Genomic DNA, 9,158 nt, shown 5'->3' with positions numbered 1-9,158 from the left:
TTGTTAAAAGGACTTTTAATAACAACAGAGCAAAAACAAACATGCCTCTCAGCTTTCAGGCACTCACCAGGCAGCAGCACAGGGAAGGCCCAAGGGAGGGAGTTCTGGCTTGGTCTTCCAGGGAGCTTTCTAAGATGTTCAAGCAGCCAGAAAGGCTTCAAGGACAGAATGGGGGACAATGGTAAAAGAAAGATCTCCCCACCACCATCTCCTTCCAGTAAATTAAGCACTGAACCCCTGTGCCCTGAGAAATTTCTCTGAATTCTCACCCATTCCCATACATTTTCGGGTGCAATTTCTTTTCACTCCTCCCCCCAATGAATTTTTGAAAATAAATGCACAGTCCTAATTTCTATGAATATGAACTGCAGATTCTACAGTGCACTGGCTTTTTCAGAGTCATGTGGATTCCATGGACTTGTGGACCAGTTTTTCACTTGGTGGGGGGGATTTGCACTAATTCACATTAGTACTAAGAGAAATTAACCCAGGTAGAATGAAATTCTGATGTTAAAAAATCTGATTCCATCCATGAGTGGATGATAGAACAAAAGATGCCTGACAATCATGAGACAGAACTGATTTAACAAAATACATACATTCCTAATCCCTGCAGTATGGGGCTTGTGAGGTAGCTGCCAGACTTTGCTCCTCTGGGTCCCATGGTGGCCAAAATTGTTATATTTCAGCACTGGAAAGATTGAAAGCTTTTTGAATAAGCATCAATAGACTGAGGATTTGACAGTTTTTGAAAATGCTTCCTGATGAGTACTCCAGCAGATGGACAAGTATTTAAAGATCTGTTCAGCATATATGGAAATCTTCACTTAAGACTCCTGAAGTTGAGTCTTGACAACTTGCATGGCTCATACTGACTGTGTGTGCCCCACATCCATCCATTGATGACTGCACTGTAACCACTGTATCTTTGGCAGCCCACTTCCATATGCCTTCCCCTATGAACCCCCTTGCCCCCTCCAATCTCCACCCTTTACCTTATGATCATTATCATTGCTACATTTTGTTTTATGGTATTGTCAACACTGAGGTGGGGAAAATCATTAAAGAACAAAGCTTTCTTATTCATTTTGCTGGCTTATTATCAGATAATTTAGTCAAATTGCACAGGTCTCAACCTGGATTTTAAACGTAGGAGATGGTTGATGGAAATTCAACAGCAATGCCTAAAGAAAACCATACATTCATAAATGAGGCACTGGAATTATGAATGCTGGGTTTTGTACAACCAAGTTAGTGCAAGTGCCTCTTCGCCAGAACTTCTCCTATCATTAGGCCAAGTAAGGTAGCTGGGTAGTGGCAGTGAGATGTTAAGGGCTGTGCATGTACCAGATGGCCTGCTAGCTTTAGAATGAGTGAGTGCTGGCCTTAAGGCGTGTTGCTGCACTACCAGAGCTGTACCACTAATGCCTATCAATTTCCCGTCTTTATCTCCTCATGGTGCCACTTGAAGGAGGTCACTTCTGCCTTCTGCCTGGCAGGGCAGGCCCTGCAACAACTTAGGGCACAATTCTATGCATGTTTAGACAGAAAAAGAGTCTAAAACTCCCAGCATTCCCCAGCCAGTAATACTGTCTGGGGAATGCTGGGAGTTGTAGGAATGTTTTTCTGTCTAAACATGCATAGGATCATTCCCTTAGAGACGTACAGATCTGAAGTGGTGTAGTGTGTTGTCAGTGTCACCGTCTAAATCTATGTCAGCCTCCCCTAACCTGGTGCCATCCAGATGCGTTGGACTACCACTCCCATCACCCCAGCCAGAAAGTTGCCTGGTGATGATGGGAGTTGTAGTCCAACACATCTGGATGGCACCAGGGTGGGGAGGGCTGACCTATGTGTTTACCAGTGAGCCATTGGCAAGGTCTACACAAAGGAGAAATGGGTTCAGAAACTTGCAGATATTTATTGGGATGTGTGAACATAGAGAAAATTTATTCAGATGTGTCTGAAAAGAGAATTAATTACGACAAACAATGGAAAAGTTCAGAGCTTAACAAAATAAAAGTCAAATGCTGGTGAAACCTATGGCATTACGATTTCAGTCCATTTTAGGCCCTAGAATGTACTGAAATGGTAATGCCATGGGGAGAATGCAGCATGATGTTGCTACTTATGCCAGAAAATATATTCTTTTCTCTTTTTTTATAATCACTAGATGGCAGCAGGGACACATAGTAGTCCTTTCTTGGTTGGTTCTGAGTCTGTTCTATTGCTTTCCCATTTGGTATCTAAAGGCACAACTTCACTTTTCCTCTTTAGCACACTTAGGGCCAAATCTGACATAACTTTTTTCCTCTATGGAGGAATTTTTATATATGAAAAAGGTTATATTGGAATCCATAACCCACATGGATTTTTCAAGAAAGAACTGCAAGAATAAGACAAAAGCTGTCTGCTTCAGGTCATGAAACCTGTTTCCCAAATCCAATCACTATGTATGTAACAGAAAAGTGCAAGTTAGGGCTCAATTAACATTTATTTCAAATTTTCAAAATAAAAAGATGAAGGGGGGAGGGAAAGCATGGGCAGGGTTTACACAGGGTTTGTTAATTTGCTCCCACATCCAGAAATGGAGACTCAAGACAATGAAAATGGGTTAAACCAAGGGGCACCACTTTATTCATTGAATTAGCAGATCTACAGTAGGGTAAAGGGTTAACTTACTTCCCCTTTCCCAGTGAAGATTCCCTACTACTAAAGGTGGGAGCTAGTGAACATCTCCTACCGCCTGTAGGGATGTCGGAGAATTTCTCCATGAATCTCCGGGAGGCCAAAATTGGTGGAGAAACGGTCCGCCACCCCTCCACCCCCCCGGGATGGGATTTACCTTTGTCGAATGTCCCTGGCGGCGGCGGCTCCCAGCAGCTCCCAGCGGCGATTTGGCGGCGGCGGCAGCAGCCAGTCTTCCGACCAGCTGCCGCCACCGCCATTTCCAAGTAAACAACAACAACAACAAATGTGATAGGCTACGTAAATGTTTACGTAGCCTATCACAGCTGACTTTGGGGGAAAAAAAAGCGCATACGCAAATAGCATTGCCCTTATTTTTGCCATAGTCTACGTAAATGTTTACATAGACTACAATTGCCCAAATAAGGAATGCAAATGGCGGCGCCCATGGGCGCCACCATTTGCGTACGCGCTTCCCCCCCCCCCCAAAGTCAGCCGTGATAGGCTATGTAAACATTTACGTAGCCTATCACGGCTGACTGCAGGGACGCAAACGGCAGCGGCTATGGCTGCTGCCATTTGCATCCCAGCAGGAGAAGAGGTTTCGCGGCCGGAGGGACGGGGCGCCTCCCCCCTGGCCAGAATTTCAGGGGGGAGGGATGGGGCGCCTCCCCCTGCCCAGAATTTCGGGGGGAGGGATGGAGCGCCTCCCCCCCACCGCAAAGCAAGCTGCGGGACCAGGTAAGGGACTTTCGTCCATCCCTAAGTCCGCCTGTCTTATCTGGGTATTTCCATCTTGGCTCAAATATCTGATCAGTTCTTTAAACTTCAGAGTTCTCCTTACTGCCCACTGATCTTTAAATTATCATTACTGCCTCCTGCCCAGGTGGTAACTCCCTGGGGTCAATGAAGTTATCCGTGGCAATGGTGCTCCCTTCCCTAGGTTACTTCAAGACAGTAAGCTGTGCATTAGAATAACATAACATGACATGAGCCATGCTGGATCAGACCTAACATAACATAACAGAACAGAACCTAAGGAGAGCCAAAGGCCCATCTAGTCCAGCATTCTGTACCAACAGTGACCAACCAGCTGCCTACGGGTAGCCCACAAGCAAGACATGCAAGAAATTACAGCTTCCCACTCTTGTTCCCCAGCAGCAAGTGGTATTCAGAGGAACCTGCCTCCGATACTGGAGGGAGTATAACGTCATCATGACTAGTAGCTATTTATAGCCTTCTTCTCCATGAATCTGTTTACTCTCTTGTTAAAGCCATCCAAGTTGGTGGCCATCGCTACATCTTGTGGTAGCAGATTGAATAGTTTAGTTCTACGCTGTGTGAAAAAGTACTTCCTTTTGTCTGCCCTGAACCTCCCACCATTCAGTATCATTGGATGACCCCGGGTTCTAGTATTATGAGAGAGGGGAAAAAACAACAACTCCTCATTCACTTTCTCCACACCATGCATAACTTTATGTACATTATCCTGCCCCCCCACCCCGCTCACCTTTTTCTTAAGCTAAAAAGTCCCAAACATTGTAATTTTTCTTGTAGGGGAGTTCCTCCAGCCCCTTGATTATTTTGGTTGCCTTTTTCTGTACCTCCTCCCGCTCTACAAGATCCTTTCTGAGGTGCAGTGACCAGAACTGTACACAGTAATCCAAGTGTGGCCACACCACAGAAAGACATAATGCTATTGACAGTTTTATAGTCAATCCTTTCCTAGGGTGCTTCCGGACAAGGCTTTTATTCTGTAGTCTCTCTGCCTCATTCATGGCAGATGATATCATCTTCCATCCATACCAATCATAACCCTCCTGTGTGCACCCACAACTTCTTCCATCTTTTTTCTTACCACGGAGCAAAGCTTCTCCCTGCCCCCGGCACACCCTCATTCAGTAGTCTGGGTAGGATGGTGGAAATTGTAAAAGGCAAATAAGCACAATGCAATCCAAAGTAGTTGTACAACAACATGCACATTAAAATTGTCTCCTAATGCTCTTGGCTTGATCTCCTAATGATAATTTAAAAAGTCCTGGCTTGTTTAAAAAAAAAAAAGCACTGGCACCTGAATACGATGTGGCACTAATGTGCACTATTCGACTCCTTTGTGCAATAAGATCTTTGCATTTTATGGCTCGATCTTATGCTCTGCTTTGCTGTGACAGTGGCATATAGAAGCAGATGCGTCACTCATATAAGAGGACAACTTTCTCCTTGTTCCAGTTCTTGGATACAGCTCAACTGCTGGCACATCACAGCGGTGCTCCTTCTAATTTCCTATACTGACAAGTCCCTTTTGCCATATCTTTATGGCCATTAGAACAGCTCTGTCTACATTGCCCTGTATGAAAGGGAAATATAGATATCAACGGAGAATGTGAATGGTTCAGAAGTATAAATGGCAACAGGGGCAGTGTTGTCAGACTCTGCCTGCTTGCATAGCGTGAAATGCCGCTTTGAACACATTGACATCCACAGATGGTCCTGCCCCATGTTGTTGTCTTGGAAACATTTCTTTGTTGACATCATTGTTAACAGAAACAATGGCTTCTTTTTACCCGTGTAATTTAAAGGAATGGACTTGAGCACACTCCGGGAGAGAGTGCAGGACAGGAAGGCCTGGCATGCTATGGTCCATGGGGTCACGAAGAGTCGGACACGACTGACGACTGAACAACAACAACAACAGTTTAAAGGAATATCTTCAAAGCTCTACATGAGCAGAACTCTCCAGGTTTTTAACTACCAGGCAGATTTTATTTGTTACATTTGTTGCATTTAAATCCTGCCTTTCCTCTGAAGAGCCCAAGATGGTGTACATGATCCTTCTCCTCTCCATTGTATCTAGGCCTGTGCACTGCTTCAGATTCAGAAGACCATAGCACGGTGGCCATTTTGTGCACCATCTGCCATTTTGTGTCACAGGCCTAAGCAACAGGGCTCCTCCTAGTGGTGATGAATAGAACTTGCCTACAGTGCCCCTAGTGGTCATGGGAGACATTGCAGGCTGAGCTCTGCATTCCTTTGCATGGGTCTAAGCCTTGGCATCCATTATTTACTGATTAAAAAACTCTGTCATTACTATACATGTCTTTATTTCACAGGAAGGAAATGGCAGGCTCCCACAGTCATACTTTGATCTGCCACACATCAACACTTCCCCTTTTTATGCAAATGAGAAAAGAGGCGAGGTGGATATGGTGCTGGTGCGTGCGGGGAGAATAGGGCTCATTCTCTTACCGTAGCCCTGCTGTCCCATAGCACCAGCCCCACATCCACTCCACCTCTTTTCACATTTGGACAATCCTAGCCACCACCGTTTGCATCCCTTTATTCAAACGTGAAGGCTAAATAAAGATATCACGTCTATGTAAAAAAACAACAACAACACACAAATGTCCAGACTGCAAATGGCGGCAGCGGCAGCTGGTCGGAAGACCAGCCGCTGCCGCAGCTGCTACTGGAGCCGCCGCCGCCCAGAACATCTGCCCCAGGTAAATCTCGTCCCGGGGGGGATCCATGGGGTGGCAGGGGGTGGTGGCAGGCTGTTCTGCCATGGATTTCGGGGGGCCAAATGCACTGGCATTCAGCCTCACTGAGATCCGTGGCAGAATTCTCTGACATCCCTATACAGAAGCCTAATTTATGTCCATCAACATTAGTTGGCATATTCCACCTACAAACGGTTAACAGACTATTTAATCCGTTGTGAATTTGATTACAGTACTTTGCAGTTCCTGCTTCCTGAAATTGTATCAACCTATTTAGGGAAGTCAGAGAATTTCACCACGAATCTCGGGGAGGCCGAATGCCAGCGCATTCGGCCCCCCGAAATTGGTGGCGAAATGGTCTGCCCCCCCTGCCCTCCTGGGATGGGGCTTACCTTGGGCGAATTCTCCTGCCGGCGGCAGCTGCGGTTCGGTGGCGGTTTGGCGGCAGCGGCTGTGGCGGCTGGTCTTCCACTGGCTGCCGCCACCGCCATTTCCAGTAAAACAACAACAACAAAACGTGATAGGCTACGTAAAGATTTACGTAGCCTATCATGGCTAGATTTTTAAAAAATATCGTGATAGGCTACGTAAATGTTTTTTAGCCTATCACGGCTGAGTAAAACCCCCCCCAAAAACTGCGCGTACGCAAATGGCGGCGCCCATGGGCGCCGCCATTTGCGTTCCTTATTTTGGCATGTCTAGTCTATGTAAACATTTACGTAGACTACGGCGAAAATAAGGGGAATGCAAATAGCGTAGCGTCTACGCTATTTGCGTTCCCCTTATTTTCGCCGTAGTCTAGGTAAATGTTCACGTAGACTAGACGTGCCAAAATAAGGAACGCAAATGGCGGCGCCCATGGGCGCTGCCATTTGCGTACACGCGGTGTTTTGTTTTTTGTTTTACTCAGCCGTGATAGGCTACGTAAACATTTACGTAGCCTATCACGGCTGACTGCAGGGACGCAAACGGCGGCAGCTATGGCCACCGCCATGTGCGGCCCGGCCGGCCAGGATTCGGGGGTGGAGGGATGGAGCGCCTCCCCCCCGGCCAGAATTTCGGGGGGAGGGACAGAGCGCCTCCCCCCCCACCGCGAATCAAATTTCATTACAGGTAAGTGACTTTCATACATCCCTAATATTGCACCTTTCAGCTGATATGATTGCCTTTCTTTGTGCTTCTCCAATTTATGTTTCTGCTTTTGCTCTAAAAAGGGTGCACATGATGCTCTCAGGGTTACGTACTATTGCCTTCATCAGTTGGGAGTTCCAGACAGAAGGAAAGATCTTTAAAAATACAGAGCAAAACACAGAATCTTTTACAGGGACAATACTAAATTTTACATAAACGTGTTGGATATCAGTCTCAGCATGTGTCCTAGTTTTCCCATAGCATGTTTATTTCCAAAGGGCAGCATCCCAAGGCTGCCTCTGCAAGTTCTGTTGTTCCCATGGGACCAAGCCCTAGTGCTTGTTAAAGCATCTCTGGAAATGAGCAGAAATGCTTTGAAAATGAGTCATTTGAGGTCCCCCCCATGCTTTTTTAAACTCCCTGTGTGTGTGTGTGTGTGTGTGTGTGTGTGTAAACATGTGAGAGGGAAGGTTTAACCCTCTCCTCCTAGAGCACTATGGTCCTGACCTGAATTGGGGCCATATGCACTTACTGAAAAGTAAAATTTAAGACAATCCTCAATTAGACACTACATGATCGGTGTAATGTGTAGTTTGGCTCATAGTCATAGTTTTAGTCTCTCAGGGTATAACACTATAAACTCAGTAATGATTAAATGTTAAGGTTAAGTTGTCCACAAGGGAGGTCAACCTTATACATTTACTTATGTTGACAAAGTAGGAGGAAATGGCTTATGCCGTAGCAGGTGAAAATGAGCTAGTGTCTCCTCTCACCTCAGTTTGGAAAGGATCTGGTTCTGGCTAACACAAGTTATTCCCCGCCCCCCACCACAAATCAGAAGCTAAGTCATTTTATTCTGATTCCAGCATACTCCCAAAATATATGTTGCAGTGGCAGCAGTAATAGCTAGGGCTTTGGGGATGATGAGATGGTCTCCATTCCTCTTTTCCTTCTCTGGCCCCTTGAATGCTGAAACAGCAGCATACCAGCCACAAAGAGCTCTGAGACAAGTAATTTCTAGGATGCCTGATGCCCTTACTAAATATTCAGGTCCCCTGGAGAGCTGCATTTCCTAGTTTACCTGACACCTGGGGCAGTTCTATTGGAAAGGAGGAGAAATCTTCCATAAGGCCTCCAAATCACCACTGCCCCAAGGTAAGTGGGAAGGGAAGAGGGCAGCTGAAGTGGCAAGGATGCAGTGGTAGCAGCAAACTCATTAGAAGCTCATTCCGAGCTTTGTTGGAGCTCAGGCTCAGCTCATAATGAGCTGGGCGCAGGGGGGGGGAGGCTCTTAATTTCACAGTTTCAAACCCAATCTTTAGCCCAGTCATTAAAAGACATTAATGCACTGGACTCAGAGGAAAAACACACACACACACACACACACACACACACACACATTCGCCCTAGAGCACCAATAGTGGCTTCTGGGCCAGAGCTGGGAATGACATAAAATCCTAACCTATGCATGGGGACACCAGTGATGCTTTCATGTCAAGAGTCAATCCTGCAAGCACAGATCAAACGGGTCAAACCATCATGCAATTTTTAACCCTTTAATTTCAAGGTAATTGCTACCATCCTGGTCAGGTGGTTAATATCCCAGATGGATATACCATGTGACCCAGATGGTAAACATTGTCTTGAAATTTAGGGATCTCCATACTAATATACTCCTCTCCTGTTTTTGGTCTGGAAATAACAGATTTCTGTGCATGCTTTATGTTTCCTTCAAGATTTCTAAGTTACTTTATTCTGTGCTTTTTCATGTACAGTGCAATACTGCATACTATGTACCATGTTCTGCCTTTTCTATAACAGCCCCCCTTCCCATCTAGTGAT

This window comes from Heloderma suspectum, chromosome 7, assembly GCF_057233095.1.
Source record: "Heloderma suspectum isolate Gila_16-S chromosome 7, 16-S_ref, whole genome shotgun sequence".
Taxonomy (NCBI): Eukaryota; Metazoa; Chordata; class Lepidosauria; order Squamata; family Helodermatidae; genus Heloderma; species Heloderma suspectum.
The sequence above is the reverse complement of the archived record's forward strand: the minus strand, read 5'-3'. Positions refer to the sequence as shown.